Here is an 8,842-nt window from a genome sequence, read left to right as displayed (position 1 = left end):
TTACAAGACAGATCCCAGAGTTTGAATGGGCTACCATACCATTCCCTCAGATTTTTTCCTTCTAGCTGCGCCAGAATATAGGAGGCTAGAAGGCTTAGATATTTTTCATCACCACAATCAACTTTTTTCCCTTTTTTGTGTGAAAAATAATACACAAAAAAGCAATAAATTTCAAAGCACAGCACCACAATTAGTTGTAGAACAGATTACAGAGTTCAACATGGGTTACAATTCCACAATTTTAGGTTTTTACTTCTAGCTGCTCTAAGATACTGGAGACTAAAAGAGATATCAATTTAATGAATCAGCATTCATATTCACTTGTTAAATCTTATCTTCACTGTATAATTCCACCATCACCTTTGATCTTTCCATCCCTCTCTTTAGGGATGTTTGGGCTATGGTCATTCTAAATTTTTCATATTGGAAGGGTCTGTCACTAATATGGGGTAAGGAGATGGAACCAGCCGATGTTCTGGAGAGGCTGGGCCCTCTAGGTTTCAGGACTTATCTTGACCAGGGACCCACCTGGAGGTTTTTGGAAAGTTACTCTAGTGCATGGAACACTTGTGGAATCATATATAACCCTAGGTGTCCTTTAGGATTGGCTAGAATGATCCTGGTTGGGGTTTAGCAGGTTATGATTCTCTCTATTGTTTTTTATTAAACATTTCATTAATTTCTACCCTAGTCTTTGTTATTTCTTTTCTTCTGCTTGCTTGGGATTACTTTACCTTTCTTTCTCCACTTGCTGAGTTATGTCATTGGTTTTAGCTCTTTCCTCCTTTTTAATGTTGACTATAAATTTCCTTCTCAGCCCTGCCTTTGCTGCAACCCATAAGTTTTGATACATTATGTTTTTGTTTTCATTTGTCTGAAGAGATTTACTGATTTCTCTTGCAATTTCTTTGACCCATTGATTGTTTAAAAGTGTGCTGTTTAATCTCCACAATTTTTATATTATCTAGTTGTCTAATTGTTATTGATTTTCAGCTTCATTATGGTCAGAGAAGGTGCTTTGTATCCTTTCAACCTTTTTGAATTTGGTAAGGCCTGTTTTTTTTGTGCCAGAATATGGCCTATCCTGGAGAATGTTCTATGACCACTTGAGAAGAAAGTATATCCTACTGTTTTGGGGTGCCATGTTCTATATATGTCTGTTAGGTCTAATTCATTTGTAATATTACTTAGGTTCTGTTTCTTTTTGTCCCCTGTTTAAAGTTTCTATTAGAGACAGTGGTGTATCAAAATCTCCCACAATAGTACAACCATCTATTACTCCCCTTCACTTTTGCCAGTATTTGCCTCATGTACTTGGGGCTCTTTGATTAGGAGTGTCATGGTCAGGTCCATGTGTCAGCTTGGCCAAGTGGTGGTACCTGTTTGTCTGGTTGGGCAAGTGCTGGCCTGTCTGTTGCAATGAGGACATTTCATAGAATTAAATCATGATCATGTCAGCTCCATCCACAGATGATTCCATTTGTAATCAGCCAAGGGGAGTGTCTTCTGCAATGAGTGATGCTTAATCTAATCACTAGAAGCCTTTTAAGGAGGATTCAGAAGAGACAGGCTTTCTTCCCGCTTTGGCCGACAAGCCTCTCCTGTGGAGTTCATCCAGACCCTCCATCAGAATCGTCAGCTTCACAGCCGGCCCTGCGGATTTTGGACTCTGCATTCCCGCGGTCATGTGAGACACTTTTATAAATTTTATATTTGCGAGTGTTCCCTGTTGATTCTGTTTCTCTAGAGAACCCTAACTAATACAAGGAGCACAGATATTTTTATTGTTATTTCTTCTTGGTGAATTGCTCCTTTTATAAATATATAGAGATATTTTTATCTCATAACAGTTTTGCACTTGAAGCCTATTTCATCTGATATTAGTATAGCTACCCCAACTTTTCATGGTTACTACTTGCGTGGAATATATATTTTTCCATCCATTCACTTGCAACTTATTTGTATATTGGGTCTAAAATGAGTCTCCTGTAAATATCATAGAGATGGATCACTATTTTTAAATCCGTTCTACCAATTTGTGTCTTTTGATTGAGGGAATTTAATCCATTAACATTAAAAGTTATTACTGTAAAGAAAGTTCAATCATGTTATCATTTGGTTTTTATTTGTCAGTTTTATTTTTCTCTCTTTTTATCTTTTATATTACCCTTACTAATATTCTTCCATTCTGTACCCTCCTCCAGACATCTCTCTCCTGTCTTTCCTTTTAAGCCAGCAGGACTCTCTTTGGTAGTTCTCATAGGGCCAGTCTCTTATTAATAAACTCTTTTAGGTTCTATTGATCTATGAATATTTTAAACTCACCCTCATTTTTGAAGGACAGGTTTGCTGGATAGATAATTCCTGGCTGGCAATTTTTCTCTTCCAGTATCTTGAACATATCGCACTACTGTTTTCTCACCTCCATGATGTCAAATGAGAAATCAGAACTTAGTTCTTATTTGACTTCCCTTGTACATGATGAATCACTGTTCTCTTGCTGCTTTAAAATTTTTTTCCTTCTCTTAGGCATTTGACAGTCTGATTAATATGTCTCTTGACATATTGTCAGAACTATTCTGTTTGGAGTACATTGGGTTTCTTGGATTTTAATATTTATGCCATTTATAATGGTTGCAAAATTTTCAGTCACTATTTCTTTGAATATTTTCCCTGGCTTTTTCCCCTTCTCTTCTTTCCATGATGCATATGTTCATTTGCTTTGTGTTGTCAATCAGTTCCCTGAGACTCTGCTCAAATTTTTCCATTTTTTTTCTGTATTTGTTTTCATGTCTGTTCAGTTGATCTGTGTTATAGCTTGCCAATTCTTTCTTCTGGATCTTCAAATTCACTGTTGTGTTCCTCCACTATATTTTAAATTCCATCTACTGTGTCTTTTATATCACAACCTCTGTTAGTTTTCTATGTATTCTTTCAAATTCTTCTTTATCCCCTTCAAGTATCTTCTTAATAACCATTATCTCTTTATACACATTTTCCTCCATTTCTTTGAGTTGATTCTGCGGATTTGTTTGCACATCTTTGATTAGCTGTTCCACATTTTGTGTCTCCTCTGACTTTTTGAGTTGTACCTTTGCCTGGGCCATTTCTTCTTGAGTTTTAGTATGCCTTATGATTTTTTGCTGACACCATCTTATTATCTTGATGGACCTATTCTGAAGGTCAGTTTCTCTCTCTTGTCTAGAGTTTAGTTGTTGCCTGGGTTTGTGTTAGGGCACTGCTTTGACATGTGTTGTCGGTTTTTCTCAGCCAAGCAGGGGATGTAGACCAACACCAATGGGCCTGGGATAGGGTCTGGAGAGGCTCAGAAAAGCCCTGTAATTTTCCCCTGCACATTCCAGCCTGCCAGCAGATGGTGATGTTTTCTGACTGTGCTGTTTGAAAGGAAGTATGCCCCCTAGAAAAGCCAAGTTTTAATCAAAATCCCATTTCATAAAGGTAGAATAATCCCTATTCAATACTGTATGTTTGAAACTGTAATCAGGTCATCTTCCTGGATGATGTGATTTAGTCAAGAGTGGTTGTTCAGCTGGATTAGGTGACAACATGTCTCCACTCATTTGGGTGGGTCTTTATTGGCTTACTGGAGTCCTATAAAAGGAAACATTTTGGAGAAAAGAGATTCAGAGAGAGCCAGAGAAGAATGACATAGCCATGAGAGCCCACAAGCCAGCAACCTTTGGAGATGAAGAACGAAAATGCCTCCCAGGGAGCTTCATGAAACAGGAAGCTAGGAGAAAGCTAGGAGATGATGCTGTGTTCACCACATGCCTTTCCAGATGAGAGGATGACCCTGACCATGTTCACCATGTGCCCTTCCACTCCAAGAGAAACACTGACCATGTTTAGCATGTGCCTTTCCAGATGAGAGAGAAACTCTGACCATGTTCACCATGTGCCTTTCCACTTGAAAGAGAAACCCTGAACTTCATTGGCCTTCTTGAATCAAAGTATCTTTCCCTGGATGCCTTAGATTGAACATTTCTACAGACTTGTTTTAATTGGGACATTTTCTTGGCCTTAGAACTGTAAACTAGCTACTTATTAAATTCCCCTTTTTAAACGCCATCCCATTTCTAGTATATTGCATTCTGGCAGCTAGCAAACTAGAACGGGGGCTGAAACTGTGGGGTTCCTGTGCACTCACTTTGCTGGCCAAAAATTTGGCATATTTTGGTATTCTGTCCCCCACTGTATTCATGGCAGAGGATGCTGCCATCTGCCACAGTCTGCAGCTGTCCCCTAGGAAAGGATCAACCCCCCAGCTGCAGTTTCCCTTGTGTGGGGGATGAGCACCAGGATCCAGGGCTGGAAATGCAGTCTCTGTCCAAATTTTTCAGACACTTCATCACTTACTGACCTGGGGCTTGAAATGTCCTCCCCTGTCCCTGGCCCCCAAACATTTGATTTGGACACTTTCTGTCTGGGTAGTTGCTGCTTTGGGGAAATATTTTGCTGTTCCCTTTCTATTCCTCCATTTTGTAAACTCCTTCTTGTTGTCTTTTTATATTTCAACCTCCCCAGGTATTTAAGCCCTGCCATGGGTTTCTGTGGGCTTGGGTCTCTGTATCTGGATATAGGTGAGAATCTGTCTCACCGATGTGAGAGATTTTATATTTTGTGTTTCTTGTGAGAGGTGGGAAGGAGTCCAGCTTCTGCCTCTGGACCCTTCCCAAGTTACATGGAACTGAGTGAGGGGCAAAGGAGAGGACTGGCTGGTTCAGGATGGAAATTCCCACCTGATATTTTTCTTTTTCTGTGATTCAATCTTCTTGGGATCCTTCTCCAGTCTTTACCTTCCTCTAGAGTTCTGAATAACTGAGAATTTCCTTTTTTTCACTGACTCTCTGGGCAGAGGTTTTCAGTAGCTGTTTATGTCGCCATGTTAACGATATTACTCCTATCTATTTATTTTCTTTTTCTACAGAAACTACAGATTATCACTTGGGCCAGATACTTATCTAGGTCTCAGGATAGGGCACAAAAAATGTCTGCTTTCACTGGGATCTATATTTTAATTGAAAAGAGAGATAACACAGGGAAGCAAAATACACGATATGTCAAATGTGTATGCATTCTGTGGAGAAAAATTGGATGATAGGGAGACAAAACATGTGTGTAGGGGGGAAGCAATTTCAATAGGCTTGTCAGTAAATATAACCTTTGATAAGGACCTGAAGGGGAATGGAGAGAAAGAAAGTTTTGTAGTTGTCTAGGTAAAGAGTGATGGGATATTTTGCCTCATTGTTGCAGGACTCTCAAAGAGCAAGAAGGCTAATGAGACTCAAATTGAAAGTCTAGTCTCTCAATTGAAAGAACAGTAGGGGATCAGGTCATATTGTTAATGGCAGAGAATTTTCTGTAGGAACCAGTAGGCTACTCTAATAATGGTATCTTTCTTTGAGCATTTTTGGGAAGTCATTAGTCCCTTTGAAAGAGAGGAGTGACATTGGCTTGTGCTGAAAAAGTAACACTTTGTGAAAAATAAGCAGCTTTGGGCAAAGTTAGAAGCATACAAATGAGTTAGGAGGCTACTGCAATAGTCAAATGAGTGGTTATAGTTGGTAGATTTGAGAGTAAAGTCAGGACTCTTGATATACTTTTAAGGTAGAGCCATTTCCAGAAAGATTTCCAGAAAGATTTTCATGCACAGTGTGAGAAAAAGGCAAGTCTAAAGTGAATTCTAAGGTTTCCAGCCCAAGAAACTGGAAGATGGATGTTATAGTTTACTAGCTGCTGGAATGCAACACACCAGAGATAGATTGGCTTTTAATAAAAGGGGATTTATTTCATTAGTTCTTCAGAGGAAAGGTAGCTAACTTTCAACTGAGGTTTTTCTTATGTGGGAAGTCACAGGGTGATCTCTGCTGGCCTTCTCTCCAGGCCTCTTGGTTCCAACAACTTTCCCTGGGGTGATTTCTTTCTGCATCTTCAAAGGTTTGAGCTGAGCTATGAGTGCTGAGATGAGGTATGCTGAGCTGCTTGGGCTGTGCTATGTTGAGCTCTCTCATTTAAGCACCAGCCAATTAAATCAAACATCATTCATTGCAGCAGGCACACCTCCTAGCCAACTGCAGATGCAATGAGCAACAGATGAGGTTCACGTACCATTAGCTCATATCCACAGCAACAGAACTGGCACAATCACCTGGCCAAATTGACACCTGAACCTAACTACCACAATGGAGTTGCCATTTACTTAGGAAAGGAACATTTGGGAGTGTACAATGTTTGGGGGGACAAGAGAAAGAATTTAGGTTTAGTTAGGTTATTTTTCACATGCCTATTAGTTACCTGAGAAGAGATCAGTATAGGTTAGTGCCAGAACTGATATAGTGTGTCTGCCATCATCACCTATTGATCAAAGCAGTCAAAGAGTAGCCAAATTCAACTGGAGGAAACCAGACTCCATCAATGAGAGAAGTATTCAAATTTTTGTGGTTATGTTTAATCCTCCACAGTAAAAGATGTTGGAGAAAGCTTAAGAAGAGATGAGAATATGTTAAATATTTATTAGTAGTAATAGAAAATTATTGATCCAATAAATACAGTATCCATTGGGGAAGGACTAGGAGCCATGACTTTCAGGTGACAACAGCCTGTTTGTATGTTTTTCTACAGCCATAAGCAGCCTGGCAAGTATAGGCTTGAGTCAAACCAAGATTGATATTTTGTAAGATGAATGTATGAAACCAATGGAATAAATGAATTGAGAATGTGAGTGAGTGATTAAATTGATCTTAACATGGAAGTTGAGGTAGGTAAAGAGGGAAGTAAAAACATCAGAGGTGTGATTTAGACAGTGAAAATATGATTGGAGCAATAACCATTAAGTGGAATGTTTAAAATTGCTTCAGTTAAGATATTAGGGAATGAGAAGAAAAATTATAGTGTTGGATACTACAAGTTGAACTTAAGAAGGATTGTTAATAATGATAAATTATAATACGGCATGGGAGTGAGTGGTTGTGGCAGAGTAGTGGATGACAACAGAGGAGGGAGGAAGTTTATGGAATTGAAAGGTCAAGTTAATAAAATATAGATCTTTGGATCTTGAGATTCCCAATAATTAAGACAGGAATTATGTTAGAATGAGTGATAGAAATTCAGGAACCAGTTTTTTCAAGCAATGATGAGGTCTGACCTTGGAATTGAGACAGTGCATGAAGGCCCGTGCTATAGGCCTCCCTCATTTCTCAAGTGTAAGGATTTTAAAGCATTCAATGTGTATAATATAGAATTTGATCCTTATTAAATAAATATTTAATTTTGGGTTTAGATCACTGTTTTTTCTAATGCTTAAAACCCATTGTTCTTTAAAATTTAGTAAAATCCAAAGTCATCAAGGTAGAGTTTAAGTCTGGAATTATTGTTGACGCTCAAAATCACCTTACTTGGAGAGCCAGAACCATAAATACTACCATAGATAATCTTTAAATTAAGAATTTTTATTAAAGTGCTTGTCAAACATCTTCTCTTTAACAGCATAGTGGCTGCACACCATATAGTCATAAAGTTTCTTATTTCAGGGTTGGTGATTTTCAGGAATGCATCCATTGACCTTGCTTAGGAGGAGTGGAAATGGCTGGATTCTGCTCAGATAGACTTTTGCAGAGGTGTGATATTGGAGAACTAACAGCAACCTGGTTTCCTTGGGTACGGGTATCTATTCTCCTAAATTAATATCAGACCTCCATAGTTCTTTTGTTTGCTACATTATGACTCTGGGGGAAATTGTGGCTGAATGGCCATCATATCTGTATCCTGTTCTGAAGCTTTAGGTGCTTCATGGATTTAGAAATGGGCAGGTTCATGTTGCCCATTTCATAATATTGAGAATGCTGGGACATTTGATCTTAGCTGTTCTTCAGATGGTCTGCATATTATTCTTTGTTCATTGGTTTTAAAACTTGTATTTATATTAAATCTCTTTTAGAGTGGCAAAACTTCTTATGTTGAAGGTTCATCCCATGGCATTTGATATCTTGGACTTGGGTCCTTGGAATTTGCTCCCTGTAGAGTTGGCTGGGGACAATATTCTGTGAAAAATTATTCTAGATTCTCTGTAATTGTCCTCTTCCTTGATTACAAAAATATTGCTTCCCACTTCTAGGATGTTCACAGCATTGACATGCTCCTTTCCTTCTCAGGAAGCAGGACTTAAGAAGTCCTAAACCAACTGTAATCTACTTACTTGGATATGGGGAAGAGCCTTGAAAGGGGGAGAGAATGGTGACACGAGCCTTATGGTTAAGTAAGAGGAAAAGAATGAGGCATATGAAAACCATCAGTGGGAACACATCAATTGATCAGAGAGGAGGCCTGACTTTTAACTTATTTATTAATGTGACTTCAAATGTGACAAGCCTGAGGAAAAATATCAGCTTACATTTTACAAACATCTTAAAGGAATCTTACTGTTAACATCTTAGGAGAAATTATTTTCTAAGGTGGTTCTTCGCTTCAGATTACATGCTTCATATTTTTTTCTAGTGATCTCTTTGTTATGTACAAAGCAATATACTCAATTTGGGGTATCTCATATAGGCATTTCTGTCCCTTATTCCAGTAGGTAAGTGAGAAAAACATGTTCCTCAGGAAGATGTGCAATAGTAGAGGTGATTCCTTATGCTTTGGTAATTATTTTATTTACCTGCCTCACTTATACATTGTTATTAGGAACTACAGTGTCACAGTTTCAGTAAATGAAAATTTATTTAAATAACACAGTCAATTATTTGAGGTCTCACTTGGACAGGTAACAGAAAATGAATCTGTCACTCCTTGCTAATCCCAAGAAATTGAGTGTTTTTTCAGTCAA

This window comes from Tamandua tetradactyla, chromosome 16 (assembly GCF_023851605.1).
Source record: "Tamandua tetradactyla isolate mTamTet1 chromosome 16, mTamTet1.pri, whole genome shotgun sequence".
In the NCBI taxonomy this organism is placed as follows: Eukaryota; Metazoa; Chordata; class Mammalia; order Pilosa; family Myrmecophagidae; genus Tamandua; species Tamandua tetradactyla.
The sequence above is the reverse complement of the archived record's forward strand: the minus strand, read 5'-3'. Positions refer to the sequence as shown.